This window comes from Balaenoptera ricei, chromosome 4 (assembly GCF_028023285.1).
Source record: "Balaenoptera ricei isolate mBalRic1 chromosome 4, mBalRic1.hap2, whole genome shotgun sequence".
In the NCBI taxonomy this organism is placed as follows: Eukaryota; Metazoa; Chordata; class Mammalia; order Artiodactyla; family Balaenopteridae; genus Balaenoptera; species Balaenoptera ricei.
The window spans coordinates 95,707,048-95,722,227 of record NC_082642.1 but is presented as its reverse complement, the minus strand read 5'-3'; the positions used below and the strand labels follow the sequence as shown (position 1 = coordinate 95,722,227).

The window sequence follows — 15,180 nt, the reverse complement described above, 5'->3', positions numbered from 1 at the left end:
CAGAAGACCTAAGGAGACATTTCTCCAAAGAAAACATATAGATGGCCAAGAGGCACATGAAAAGATGTTCAACAATGCCAATAATTAGAGAGATGCAAATCAAAACTACCATGATATATCACCTCACACCAATCACAAAGGCCATCATTAAAAAATCTGCAAAAAATAAATGCTGGAGAGGGTGTGGAGAAAAGGAAACCCTCCTACACTGTTGGTGGGAATGTAAACTGGTGTAGCCACTATAGAAAACAGTATGGAGGTTCCTTAAAAAACTAAAAATAGAATTACCATATGATCCAGCAATCCCACTCCTGGGCATATATCTGCAGAAAACCATGCTCCAAAAGGATACATGCACCCCAATGTTCATTGCAGCACTGTTTACAATAGCCAAGACATGGAAGCAAGCTAAATGTCCATTGACAGATGAATGCATAAAGATGTGGTTCATATATACAAGGGAATACTACTCAGCCATAGAAAAGAACGAAATAATGCCATTTACAGCAACATGGATGGACCTGGAGATTATCATACTAAGTGAAGTCAGTCAGACAGAGATAGACAAATATCATATGACATCACTTATATGTGGAATTTTAAAAAAGATGATACAAATGAACTTATTTATAAAACAGAGACTCACAGAGTTAGAGAACGAACTTATGGTTACCAGTGGGGAATGGTGGGGGGGAGTTTGGGATTGACATGTACACACTCCTATATTTAAAATAGATAGCCAACAAGGATCTACTCTATAGCATAGGGAACTCTGCTCAATACTCTGTAATAACGTAAATGGGAAAAGAATTTGAAAACGAAGAGATACATGTATATGTATAACTCAATCACTTGGCTGTACACCTGAAACTAACACAACATTGTTCATCAACTATACTCCAATATAAATTAAAAATTAAAAATAAATCATCTTTAACGTTGGGGTAGTCATTTTTCTTCCATGCCACTTAAATAAGATTAATAATTTACATCGTTTGAATTGAATACATCTGCATTTACTTCTGAGTATAACACCTGTTCTATGACATCTACGGTGATCTTTGAAATCAAGCCATAAGAGTTTTAAAGTGATTCTTTCTTTTATACTTAGGTTGTTTTTTTAAAAAATTATTTTATTTAATTTATTTATTTTTGGCTGTGCTGGGCCTTTGTTGCTGGGTATGGGCTTTCTCTAGCTGTGGCGAGTGGGGGCTACTCTTCATTACAGTGCATGGGCTTCTCACTGCGGTGGCTTCTCTTGTTGTGGAGCATGGGCTCTAGGCATGTGGGCTTCAGTAGTTGTGGCACGTGGGCTCAGTAGTTGTGGCTCGTGGGCTCCAGGGCGCAGGCTCAGTAGTTGTGGCGCACAGGCTTGGTTGCTCTGCAGCATGTGGGATCTTCCTGGACCAGGGCTTGAACCTGTGTCCCCTGCATTGGCAGGCAGATTGTTAACCACTGCGCCACCAGGGAAGCTCTATACTTAGGTTTTAATGAAACGTATTTTACTTTCACTATGTAAAGCATGTTGTGGTTATAAAATATAGTTTCAAAAAAAACCTACTTTCCAGGCTAGCTACAGACACTCAGCAAGGAAGGTTAACCAATAAATTAATACAGTATCTTCTTAATACTTTATTAAATGGTTGGAACATGATGCTTAGTTGCCCCCATAGTATATATCACTTCCTCTTCCTTCTCTCAGAGGGAAGGACAGATGTGAGGTTATTTCATAATATTTAGTGAGAGGGTCAGTAGGCATGGACTACTGATTAAAAACAAAATTTTTAAATCAGCTAAAGACAAAAGAGGTAATAAAATAGTGAGGCATTTCTGGGGGAAGATTTACGAGTAGTAAAATCCATGGAGTTGAGTCTGGCATTTGGAGCCATTTTTTTCCTTAGAGAATACGCAGATTCTAGTAAATGTGGCTGAAAAGCTGAGCAGTACTTTCACAAGCTTTGCAAAACTAGAGGGACAAAAACTGGAGTCAAGGTTGAGTCCCTAGTAAACCTCCTCCATTTGGGCTGGGACTCCATAAGGTTATGCCCTAGTAGAAAGTGTTCACTGGAAGTAAATCACCCCTCGAATACACTACAGTTTAGCTTCTAATCATCTGAAAGATCAAAAAACCCTCAGTCCCATAAAACAAATTTAGAAGATCCTTGATTCCTGTTGCCTCAAGGAAACTGTCAGGGACAACACTTAAATTCCCTTTGGAGAAAGTTGGCATCATCCTAGACCTCAATTTATTTTCACAATTTTTCATGAACAAGTTCCAGAACACAGCAAGGATATCCAGTATATGAAGAGACATGACAATTTGAACAAGCAGCAGAAAGTACAGATAACAGAAACAGACCTAAAGGGATCTAAGCTATTGGAATTATTAGACACAGATTTTAGAATAACTATGCTTACTGCTATGTACTTCTAAGCCTCCAGAATTGTGAGAAAATACATTTTTGTTGTTTAAGCCACCAGGTCTATGGTATTTTTTTATGGCAGCCCAATCTAAGATTTTGGCACCACAAGTGAAGCACTGCTGTACCAAATACCTAAATGTGTGGAAGCAACTTTGGAACTAGATAATGTGTAGAGGTGGGAAGAGTTTTGAGATGCATGCTGGGAATATGGGTGTTAAGGGCAATTCTGACAAGGTCTCAGATGGAAATGTGGAATGTGTTATTGGAAACTGGAGGAAAGGCAATCCATGTTATAAAGTGGCAAAGAACTTGGCTGAACTTTGTTCTAGTGTTCTGTGGAATGTAGAACTTCTGAGCAATGAAATCGGATATTTAGCTGAGAAGACTTCTAAGCAAAGTGTTGAAGGAGCAGCTTGATTCCTCATGACTGCTTTTATAGGAAAATATGAATGGAGAGAGATGAACTGAAGAAGGAATAGTTAAGCAAAACAAACAAGAACTTGTAGATTTGGAAAATTCTCAGCCTATCCATATTTCAAAATATGAGAAAATCCATTCTGAAAAATAACACTAAGGGTGTGGCTGAACACCTATTTGATAAAGAGTCTATGGAATTATAAGAGTAGGAACTCTGCCAGTTTGAAATGAAGGAATGGACATAAGATGAAGGAAGGCATCAGACTTCTTGGATTTGACAGGATGACATGATAGAGCCATTATGCTGCAAATGTGCAGCATTTAAGAAGAGGGAAAAATAATCCTGAAGGCTTATCAACCACTTCCTCGGTTTCAACAGGTCAGATGGCCTCTGCCCAGAACCTTAAGGATGGGACCACCTATGGCACCCTACCCTGGCAGAGGTGCAGCGATGGGATCCCCACCGAGGCTGTGGGGATGGGGGACAACAGAGCTGGAGGGGTGGGGCCATCCCCAGAGCCATTGGAGTAATGCTGCCATCCCAGTGGACCTGGAAGGTAGGATGCTGAGCCAAAGGGGATTAATCTTGAATTTTAAGATCCAACAGAATTTGTCTAGCTAGGCTTTGGACTTGCTTGGGACCCATTACTCTTTTCTTCCTTCTGATTTCTCCCTTTTGGAATGGGAATATCTGTCCTAGGCCTGTCCCACCATTGTATTTTGCAAGTACATAATGTGCCTGCTTCACCACTGGAGAGGAATATTGCCTCAGGATGAATCATACCTTGAGTCTCACCCACGTCTGATTTAGATGAGAATTTGGACTTCAGACCTTAGAGTTGATGCTTGAATGACTTAAGACTTTGGGGCTGCTGGGATGGAATGAATGTATTCTGCCTGTGAGAAGGACATGAATTTTGGGAGGCTGGGATGGAATGCAATGCTCTGAATTGTCTCCCCCCCCCCCCAGAATTCATATGTTGAAGCCCTAACCTCCAATATGATGGCATTTGGAAATGAGGACTGTGGGATACAATTAGGATTAGATGATATCAGGAGGGTGGGTCCCTCATGATGGGAATAGTGCTCTTATAAGAAGAGACACCAGAGAGCTTGCTTTCTCTCTCTTTCCCTGCCATGTGAGGACATAGCAAGAAGGCAGCCATCTACAAGCCTGGAAGAGAGTCCTCCCCAGAAACGGACCGTGATGGCACCTTGATCTTGGACTTCTAGCCTCCAGAACTGTGAGAAAATAAATTCCTAATAGCCAAAACAATCTTGAGAAAGAAGGACAATGCTGGAGGTACGATACGCCCTGATTTCAAACTATACTACAAAGCTACAGTAATCAAAACAGTATGATACTGGCACAAAACAGACAAATTGATCAATGGAACAGAACAGAGAGCCCAGTAATAAACTCACACTTATATGGGCAGTTATCTATGACAAAGGAGGGAAGAATATACAATGGGGAAATGCAGCCTTTTTAATAAATGGTGTTGGGGAAACTAGACAGCTACATGGAAAAGAACCAAACTGGACTACTTTCTCACACCATGCACAAAAGTAAATTCAAAGTAAATTAAAGACTTAAATATGAGACCTGAAACCATAAAACTTCTAGAATAAAACACAGGTAGGATGCTCTTGGACACTGGCCATAGTAGTATTTTTTTTCTTGCTATGTCTCGTTAGGCAAGGGACACAAAGCAAAAATAAACAAATAGGACTATATCAAACTAAAAAACTTTTGCACAGTTAAGGAAACTATCAACAAAATGAAAAGGCCACATACTGAATGGGAGAAGACATTTGCAAATGATATATACAGTAAGGGGTTAATATCCAAAATATACAAAGAACTCATATAACTCAACATCAAAAAAAAACTCAATTAAAAATTAGGCAGAGGGGGACTTCCCTGGTGGTCCAGTGGTTGAGACTCTGCCTCCCAATGCAGGGGACGCGGGTTTGATCCCTGATCAGGGAACTAAAATCCCACATGCCACGGGGCAACTAAGCCCGCGCACCACAACTACTGAGCCCACACGCTTTACAGCATGTGTGCCACAACTACTGAGACTGTGCACCACAACTAGAGAGCCTGCACACCACAACACCTGAGCCCGCTCACTCTGGAGCCCGCATGCCACAACTAGAGAGGCCGCATGCCGCAACTACTGAGCCTGTGTGCTCTGGTGCCCATGCGCCACAACTAGAGAGAAGCCCGCACACTGCAACAAAAGATCCCACATGCCACAATGAAGATCCCGCATGCCACAACTAAGACCCGATGCAGCCAAATAAATAAATAAATAATAAGTTAATTTAAAAAAATAGGCAGAGGATCCAAGTAGACTTTTTCCAAAGAAGACATACAGATGGCCAACAGGCACATGAAAAGATCCTCAACATCAATAATCATCAGCGAAATGCAAATCAAAACCACAATGAGATATCACCTCACACCTGTCAGAATGGCTATTATCAAAAAGACCACAAAAAACAAGTGTTAGCAAGGCTGTGGAGAAAAGGGAACCCTTGTGCACTGTTGGTGGGAATGTCAATTGGTGCAGCTACTATGGAAAACAGTACGGAAATTCCTCAAAAAATTAAAAATAGAACTACCATGTGATCCAGCAATTCCACTCCTGGGTATTTATCCAAAGAAAATGAAAACACTAATTAAAAAAGATATGTGCACCCCTATGTTCATAGCAGCATTATTTACAGTTGCCAAGATATGGAAGCAACCTAAGTTCCCATCAGTAGATGAATGGATAAAGAAGATGTGGTACATGTATACACAGTGGAATATTACTCAGCCATAAAAAAGAATGAAACCTTGCCATTTGTGATAACATGGATGGATCTACAGGATATCATTCTAAGTGGAATAAATCAGACCGAGAGAGAAAAATACTGTATGATTTCACTTATATGTGAAATCTATAAACAAAAGAAAAAATAAAATCATAACCATATAGAGAGTCATAGCTACAGAGAACGAAGAGGCGGTTTCCAGAGGGGAGGGGGTGGATGGAAGAGAGAAATAGGTGAGGGAGATTCCAGTTGCAAAAATAAATGAGGCTTGGGTAGGAAATGTACAATTTGGGGAATATAGTCAAAAATTATGTAATATTTTTGCACGGTGACAGATCATAACTAGACTTATCGGGATCATTTTGAAATGTATAGAAAAATCGAATCACTATGTTGTGTAATAAGAACAAACATAGTTTTGTAAGTCAATTATACTTCAAAAACAAACTCAGAAAAAGAGATCCATCTGTGGTTACCAGAGGTGTGGGGGGAGAAGTGGAGATTGGATGAAGACAATCAAAAGATATAAACTTTCAGTTACAAGACAAATTAGTACTGGGGATGTAATAAACATGATAAATATAATGAACACTGCTACATGTTATATATGAAAGTGGTTAAGAGAGTAAATCCTGGGCTTCCCTGGTGGCGCAGTGGTTAAGAATCTGCCTGCCAATGCATGGGACATGGGTTCAAGCCCTGGTCCAGGAAGGTCCCACATGCAGCGGAGCAACTAAGCCCACGTGCCACAACTACTGAAGCCCACGCACCCAGAGCCCGTGCTCCGCAACAAAAGAAACCACCGCGATGAGAAGCCCGTGCACCACAACGAAGAGTAGCCCCCGCTCGCTGCAACTAGAGAAAGCCCACATGCAGCAACAAAGACCCAATGCAGCCAAAAATAAATAAATAAGTAATAATTTTTTTTTTTTTTAAGTTTCTCTTTAGGGGCTTCCCTGGTGGCGCAGTGGTTGGGAGTCTGCCTGCCGGTGTGGGGGACACGGGTTCGAGCCCTGGTCTGGGAAGATCCCACATGCCGCGGAGCAGCTAGGCCCGTGAGCCACAACTACTGAGCCTGCGCGTCTGGAGCCTGTGCTCTGCAACAAGAGAGGCCGCGATAGTGAGAGGCCCATGCACTGCGATGAAGAGTGGCCCCCGCTTGCCACAACTGGAGAAAGCCTTCGCACAGAAACGAAGACCCAACACAGCCAAAAATAAATAAATTAATTAATTTTTTTAAAAAAGTTTCTCTTTAAAAAAGAAAGAGTAAATCCTGAGTTCTCATTTAAAAAGAAAAAGAAAATATGTTTCTGTTACTTAAGCTACCCAGTCTAAGGTATTTTGTTATGGCGTCCTGAGCTAAGACACTTACCATGTTCAAAGAAATGAAAGTCAATATGGAAATTTTTAAGAGAACTAGAAATGATAAAAATGATATAGCAGATTTGAAGAAAACAGAAGTTCTAGAATTTAAAAATACAGAAGTCAACATGAGAAACTCAATGAATAGATTTAAGAACAGGATATATACAGCTGAAGAGAAAATTTGTAAATTAAAAGATCAGAATAATTTATCTAGAAAGAATCACAGAGACAAAGAATTGGAAACTACAGAAAAAAAGGATAGATGTAGTATAACTTAATCCTTAGGAAGCGACAAAAGGATAGTAGGCATGGACAACTGATTCAAGAAATTTGACTTCTAAGAGAAGAAATATGTTGGGAAATCATATAAAATATGAATTTTCTAAAACCAATGAAAGGGTCAATGTTTAAGAAGGCTTCTTGACCCCAAGTAGACGAAATAAAAAGAAATCTATACCTAGATGCATTTTAATATGACTACTGAAAACAAAAGAAAAGAAAATCTTAAAAGTATTGAGAGAGAAAAGATGAATTACCTTCAAAAGAGCAATAATTAAGCTGAGAGTTGACTTCTCACCAGAAACAAAGCCAGAAAATACTGGAATGATCTTTTCAATATGCTTAAATAGTATAATAAAATAGGATTCTATACCTTTCAAAAATATCCTTGAGAATGACAATAAAAGACATTTTCAGATAAATGAAACAGAAAATTTGTCAGTAGGAGATTTGCCCTACAATAGATTACTAAAGGGTGTTCTTCAAGCAGAAGGAAAATTATCCCAGTTGGAAGGTTGGAGATAAATGAAGGATCAACATGTGGATAAATATTTATTGATGGCATATAACAACAATTAGAAGAAACAGCAACAATAGCAGCAGTACAGTTATACAACAACAATAGTATATAAGTCAGAAAGGGCATAGATGGGTTAAATTGTCCCAAGCCACTTGCATTGTCTAGGAAGAGGATAAAAGTATCACCTAACATTACAGTTGATAACTCAAGGAAACATTTTGTATCCTTTAGGATAAATCCTAAAGGATAGTGAAAAGATGTATGACATCTAAACTAATAGAAGAAAATGAAATAAATAAAAAACACTCAGTACAAAAGGAGGACAGAAGGAGAGAAAAAGGAAACAGAACCAACAGAAAGCTCTGAATAAAATGGTAGGTGTTTATCATTGACTCATCATTTAATTACATTAAATGTAAATAGACTAAATGCTCAAAGTCAAGTCAAAATTTGTCAGAAGGAATTAAAAAAATAACTCAATTGTATGCCTTTTATATATAAAATCTAAATATGCAGAATGGTTACAAGTTAAAGGAAAGTAAAAGACACCATGAAAACACCATCCACAGGAAAGCTGATGTTAACTATATTAATGACAAACAAAGAAGACTTTAAGCCGGAAAGTACTTACTAGAGCAAAAGAGGGACACTTCATAAAGATAAAGGTTTAATTCATTGGGAAGGTATAATGAGTCAGAATTTGAATATATCTAATAACATGGCCTCAACCATATGAAGCAAAGGTTAAGAGAACTGCAAGGAGAAATAGAAAAATCCATAATAATGCTGGGAATTTTAATCTCTATCAGGAACTGATACGGCAAGCAGAGGAAAAAAAACTAAAAAATAGAAGATTTGAGATATATAGTTAAGAAATTTCACCTAATGGACATTTATAGAATATTTTACCCAACAACTCCAGGATGCAAATTATTTTCAAGCACACAGAGAACATTTGCAAAAACTGACTATATACTGTGTCATAAAGCAAGTGTCAACTATTTCAAAGTTGAAATCGTGGCAAAGTGTGTTCTCTGATAAAAATGGAATGAAACTAGAAATCAATGACAAGATAATTCTAATTTGTTTGGAAATTAGGAAGTTCAGGTGTAAATAATCTGTTCATCAAAGAAAATATCAGAATAGAAACTTGAAAATATTTTGAACTGAAAAATGACCAAAATGCTACATATATCTCCAACATGTGAAATGGGACTGATGTGGTGCTTAGATGGAAATTTGTAGGCTTAAAGGCATTTATTAGAAGAGAAAAGGTGAAAGTAAGACTAAGTATCCTTTTCCAGAATTTAGAAAAAGAATGGCAAATTAGATGCAGAAAAAGTAAAAGGAAGGAAACAAAAGTAACAGGAATTAATAAAACAAAATAGACATGTCTTCTGATTCTAAGTAGATACAGTAGGTAGCTTCAAGAATTAGAGAAAATTATGGATATATTGTAAATGTAACCTTTCAGAGACAGTGAAGAGCTCTGGCAACAAAGGGGAACTCGATGAACTAAAATGGTAGAGAGGAAAGAGTCCTTCCTAAGTGATCTAAGATCACTGGCCATTTTCTTCCCTTGAGGCACTGGCCAAATCTGGTTCTAAGACTTTACTAAGGGAAACAGAAACCAGCAAGACTTTTAAAAACTCTGTGTGAGCAAGCATGACGGATTGGAATCTGGAGGAGCCCCAGACGTAAGGCCAAATTTCCCCAGAATGTCAGCTTTAGGTTTTTGGTAGATAACCCCTTTACTAGTAGAAAGATGTTTGAATCTATCATGTGTTATTTAGCCAGCTGTGTCAATGTGATCCTCACTCAGCCTCATGGATTTATCCATTGTTAATTCATTGTTCCATGAATTTTTTTTGTCAGAAATAGCAGAATATCCTGACTTGCCCTACCACCATGACATTTGATGCTTTAGCACTGGTAGCATTTTTGTGTGATTTTTTGAGCTCAGAACAAGATTGAGATTTTTCTAAGAAAACTACCCTTAACCACCATCATGGAACACTGAATGACTTTGGAAATTAGCTTTTGCTGCAGGCTTGGTAACATTTTTTAATGAATCCAACCTAAAATTACAAGGCAAAACAGAACCTGTATGTAGAATTTATACTATGATAAAGTCATTTCAATGGCAACTAACATTGTCTGAATCACAAGAAATAGTAAGCTGCTTTATATACTTCCTGTGCTACCAAAGCTAAAAAAACAAGGTGTCCATTCCCATGCATATTTGCAGTGAATGTATTTTCTGAGCTTAAACTATACTTCCAGGAGCGTTTTTTGGACCTTGAAACAAGTGCAAAGGAAATTTCCGTATTTCAAAGTTATTTAACTGTGCAGTGGAGGCATGTCCATCTAACCTTCATGGAAGTGATTAATCTGCATTATAATGATGTGCTAAAAGGCAAATATCAAGAGAAGAATCTAATGGAGTTCTATAAATGCCTTCCAAGCAATAAATATGCACAATTAAAAGCACATGCTTATGGATTGAGATCAGTATTGCCAGCACCTATCTGTGAAAGACATTTTTTAAAACTGAAGTACAGTTGATTTACATATTTTGTTGGTTTCAGGTATACAGCAAAGTGATTCAGTTTTAAAATTCTTTTCCACTGTACATTATTACAAGATATTGAATATAATTCCCTGTGCTATACAGTAAATCCTTATTGTTTATCTATTTTATATATGGTAGTGTGTATCTATTAATCATTCCTAATTTTTCCCTCCCTGCCCCTTTCCCCTTTGGTAACCGTAAGTTTGTTTTCTATGTCTGTGAGTCTGTTTCTGTTCTGTACTATTTTTTAGATTCCACATATAAGTGATATCATATAATATTTGTCTGAAAGACATTTTCAAAACTGCAATGGGGGGAAGTCTCATTACACATCACCATTAACAGATGAACATTTGCAATCAATTTAAATTACCTGAACCCCAATTAAGCAAAATGTTATCCCCTAAATAAGAGTTTCATTCTTTTCTGCAGGAGACCTGTATTACAAAAAACTGTAGTCAATTATTATTACTGTCTTCTGAATTTTATCAATAAAAATTTGTTTTCTTTCTTGTTATTTTAGTACCTACATAATATGCTTGATTTTGTCTTTTGGCCCACAAAGCCTAAAATATTTACTGTTAGGCCCTTTGCAGAAAAAGTTTGTTAATTCCTACTCTACAGCAGATAAAAAGAATGAAGAAGAACTAAAGACAAACACATGGATGAATCTCACAAATATAATAAGAACTGAAAGAAGCCAAATCCCAAAAAAAAAATCTACAGTATGAGTCTATTTATATAAAATTCAAAGTCAGCACTAAACTGTGTGTTGAGGAGTGTACACTTAGGTAATGATATAAAGAAAAGCAAGGAAGTGATTACTGTAAAAATCAAATAAAAATCAGAATAGTGATTTCTTTTAGAGGGTAAGAACAGGGTTGTGATTGGAACAAAGTGGGAGCTTATGGGATTTTTTGCCCTGGGTGGTATTTACAGAGATGAGTAGTACACATTAATTCATTAAGCTGTACAATGATTTTTTTTTGTACTTTCCTTTGTGTGTCATATTCTGTAGTTATAAGTTAGAAATACCTATGTAGATATACGAACATGTACATACATGCATTATGCTTGCAATATACACAGAATAATCCTGGAAAGATCAACGTGAACTTGGTAAGTAGTAGTTGCTGGCATGGAAACAGCACTGTAGGTCAGACTGGGGGGAAAGAGGCTTACTTTCCGCATGTTTCTGTCCTTTTGTAGTTTGAATTTTTTTTTACTATATACACATATTAATTTTTAAGTTATACCAGTTAATGTAAAGTCTTTTTTCAAGTTGTAGAATTTAGAAACTGAGACTAACTGAGGTGAGTTAGGAAACGTTTGGATCATGGGGCCCGTAAGTGGCAGAGCTGGGATATGTCTGGGGCTGTGTGACTTCAAAACCAGGACTCTGTGTAATTGTATCACAGTAATTTTTTGGATGATCTGATAATGATTGTTTCTAAAAAGATGATGTAATCATAAATATTTGTGTTGTTTTTTACAGACTATGATCTTTTTAAAAAGAAGCTGTACAAATCATCATAGAGCACTCCAGTCATCTGTGCTTCTCCTCAGATGTGCAGCTCTTATGGGCTTGTCAATATGTGATGCATGAGGAAAATAGATTTATTTTCTTTAAACTCCCAATAATTTAAAATGATTTTCCGTAATAATAATCAAATGAAGGAGCTTTATTCTCTTTGGTGTTTCCTAGAGGCTCTACTTCAAGAGAAAATTTTCTCATGTCTCATTCCAACATTTTGTTAACTATGAAGATATGCCAGCTTGTTGAATCAAATAAAAAATGTTACTGGATATTTAAGTGGTTTTGGTTTGCTATTCATAGTGCATTGGCATTATCTGTTAAGACTGAAAATATGCAATCCACATGACCCAGCATTTCATTCTCACAACATTTCATTCTCCAGAAGAAATGCATGAGTATGTACACCAAGAGGCATGACAAGAATGCTGTAGCAGCACTATTCATGCTGACCCAAATGTCTATCTACATAGGAACAGAAAAGTAAACCTTGGTATATCCATACAATGGCACATCAAGTCACCATTGAGTTTTAGCTCTGAGAAGTATATTCTTGCAACACCCATGGAGAGGGTGCTGCTGGAGAGCAATCTGCCCATCCTACGTTTCGACAAGTGTCAGGGTTGAATAGATCTCTCCTCATTTAAAGATCAATAAATAGGAAAAACAATAAATAAACAAAAGCATCCACAACAAATCAACATGGGACCCATGTAAAGAACTTATGAAAGAAAATGTATGTTATCTGAAAACAATAAAAGCCTATCTTAGAAAATATCTTACTGTAATAGGGAAGAGCTAGTTCTGACTCCATGTTGGATCTGTTTCTTTTACTTTAGCCTTTGCTTTTCATTGCTTTTGTTATTAGAATCACTGTCTATAACTGTAAGCTTAATGGCCTGCCACAGGGAACCCTGCACCTATGCCTGACTGTTAAACTACAGTGCCTTTGTTCAGCTCACAGAGAGACATTCTGACCCTGCCCACCTGTGAATGGCTGCAGAAAAAAGAAATTAACACATCCCCTCCTCAATGCGGCCAAGCAAGGAGATATTTTGCAAGACAAACGGCCTTTTTACTTTACTTCCTCACCTCCTCCCCCTCTCTGTTCTATAAAAGAAACTGGTATCCAGATCCCGATAAGATGGTTATGTTGAGTCTTTAGTCTGCTATCTTCTTGGCCTGCTGGCTTTCCAAATAAAGTCACTATTCCTTGCCTCGACACCTCGTCTCCTGATTTATTGGCCTGTCGTGCGGTGAGCAGAGCGAGCTTGGACTCCGTAACAAATTGGGCTTAGCCAGCCAGGAGCCTTGCTGCTTGTGGCTCGCCAGCCCCAGTCAGGGAATATTGGAGCAAGGCCCTAGCAGCTGCCAGGACCATTTGTCCTGTGGATCTTCCCTTCAGAATTCCCTGAAGTGGCACCAACTACCCCAGCACTCGGCAGTTGATGCAGGGAATTGACAAACTTCTATGAGTCGACGGACTCGATTTTGGAGGGTAAGTTGCTCAGGTGTGCACACCGGGAGCATATTCCCCCCTCAATTTGGGCTTTTCCTTTATAAGACAAGCTAATTTGTTTGGTTGGGGTACCCTGTTGGAGAGGGGAATTGTTGTTGGACTCTATCTGATCTGGGAACGGGTTCGTTGGTTTTGGTTTTTTGTGTCAATGTTGGAATTTGTTTGCATCTTTTGTGTTTTGGTGTCATCAAACTTATAAAAATGGGAAGTAACTCTAACTATCCTGAAGGAGAGCCCTTTGGGGGTGTATATGAGATAAATGGGCAAAACATAGATGTGAACCTATGACTAAGACAGACATGATATACTATTGTAATAGGGTGTGGACCCAATATATGTTAAGTTCAGAAGAGCAATGGCCCCTGAATGACTCACTCAATTATTATACGATCTCACAATTAGAAGTGTTTTGCAAAAGAGCAAAGAAAAGAGATGAGATTCCATATGTAGGAGCATTTATGCTATTGCATCAGGAGGAAAAGGAGTCAGAGGGCTGCCACCTTATGGTGCAGTGGTCTGAAAGGAAACCCAAGGGGAAACCTGTTCTACAAGGGGAAGAGGGAGAAAATGAGAGTGGGGGTGTGTTACTTCAAAATCTAAAGCCCCTCCGGCCTATCCAGCTCCCCCACTGGCCGAGCAAGCTGCACCGGCAGTTGTTTCAACTGCCCCCCCATGCCACCAACATATTCACTCCTTTCACCACCTCCTGTTTCTCCTACCCATGGGGATCGAATAGAAGTTTCTATATTAAGCCCTGGAGCATAGAGACCTGGTTTAGTATTACCATCTAAGACCCGACAGGGCACCCAATTTGGACTGGGAGCCACTTCCGCAGCAGGGCAATTTCCCTTGTGCTGATATCCTGTAAGAGGCCAGGGGACTCCCTTAGACTTGAGGCATCTGATTCTAGTTTCCCCACAGGAGCCCTGGGTAACTTCGACAGTAGGGAACAAGTTGATTGCCTTTCTAATAGATACAGGTGCCACATATTCTGTGGTAAACACCAAGATGGCACAGAAAACATCTCAGTCTATCCCGGTCACAGGAGTTTCTGGAGAAGTACAAAACCATTCATTCTTACAACCTCTTAGAACGCCAACTAGGGAACCTCACCCTGAAACACAGCTTCTTATATATGCCAGAGTATCCAATCCCCCTTTCTTGGGACAAGTCTCCTTTGTAAATTAAATGCTCAAGTAACTTTTTCACCAGAACACTTTGACATCAGGGTCCCACCAGATGGGACCTTTAAGCCTACAAATGGCGCTCATGGAAACTCCAGAGAAGGAAACAAAGTCATCCTCGGAGAAACTTGCCTGTATCTTTGAGATTCAAATGTCCTATCTGGTTTTCTCAGGAACTCTCATCTCTGCCATCTTTTTAAAATGCAAATTTTGAAAAGAGGGCAAAGTAATTTAGAACTTGACTTGTTTTCCATAACTATTAAGTAAAAAGGGTTGAGCCATTTAGACAAGTGAGCTTGATTTGTTCCATGTGCCAGAAACCCAATTTTAATCCAACCTCTTTTGTAAACTGATGGGTTTTACACTGCTGTACCTGACTCAGGGCTGAAATTTTGAAAGGAGAACTATGAGGTCTCTCTGTTTGTTTGTGTTTGTATATGTCTTTGTCTTTGGATAACATTGCTGAGGTTAATCTGTAAATGAGCTCTATTTAATTGGCTTAAAGAAAAGTAAGCGCTTACAAACCAAACAATTCTAAATA

The 15,180-nt window shown here is 38.5% G+C and overlaps 1 protein-coding gene across 9 annotated transcripts in view; it reads left to right on the top strand.

Annotated features, from left to right (window-relative positions):
• Positions 1 to 13,146, top strand: part of CFAP91 (cilia and flagella associated protein 91) — a 130,567-nt gene extending 117,421 nt beyond the window's left edge. For 4 of the 9 annotated variants that reach the window (XM_059921041.1, XM_059921040.1, XM_059921037.1 and 1 more), the window contains one exon: positions 11,898 to 13,146. The gene's annotated coding sequence lies outside the window, so the exon portion shown is untranslated. Of the gene's footprint in view, positions 1 to 3,219; positions 3,398 to 3,984; positions 4,144 to 6,603; positions 7,117 to 11,897 lie in introns of those variants that run through there. The other 5 variants (XR_009502927.1, XR_009502928.1, XR_009502926.1 and 2 more) reach the window with 5 other exon arrangements.
• The last annotated feature ends 2,034 nt before the right edge of the window (positions 13,147 to 15,180 follow it).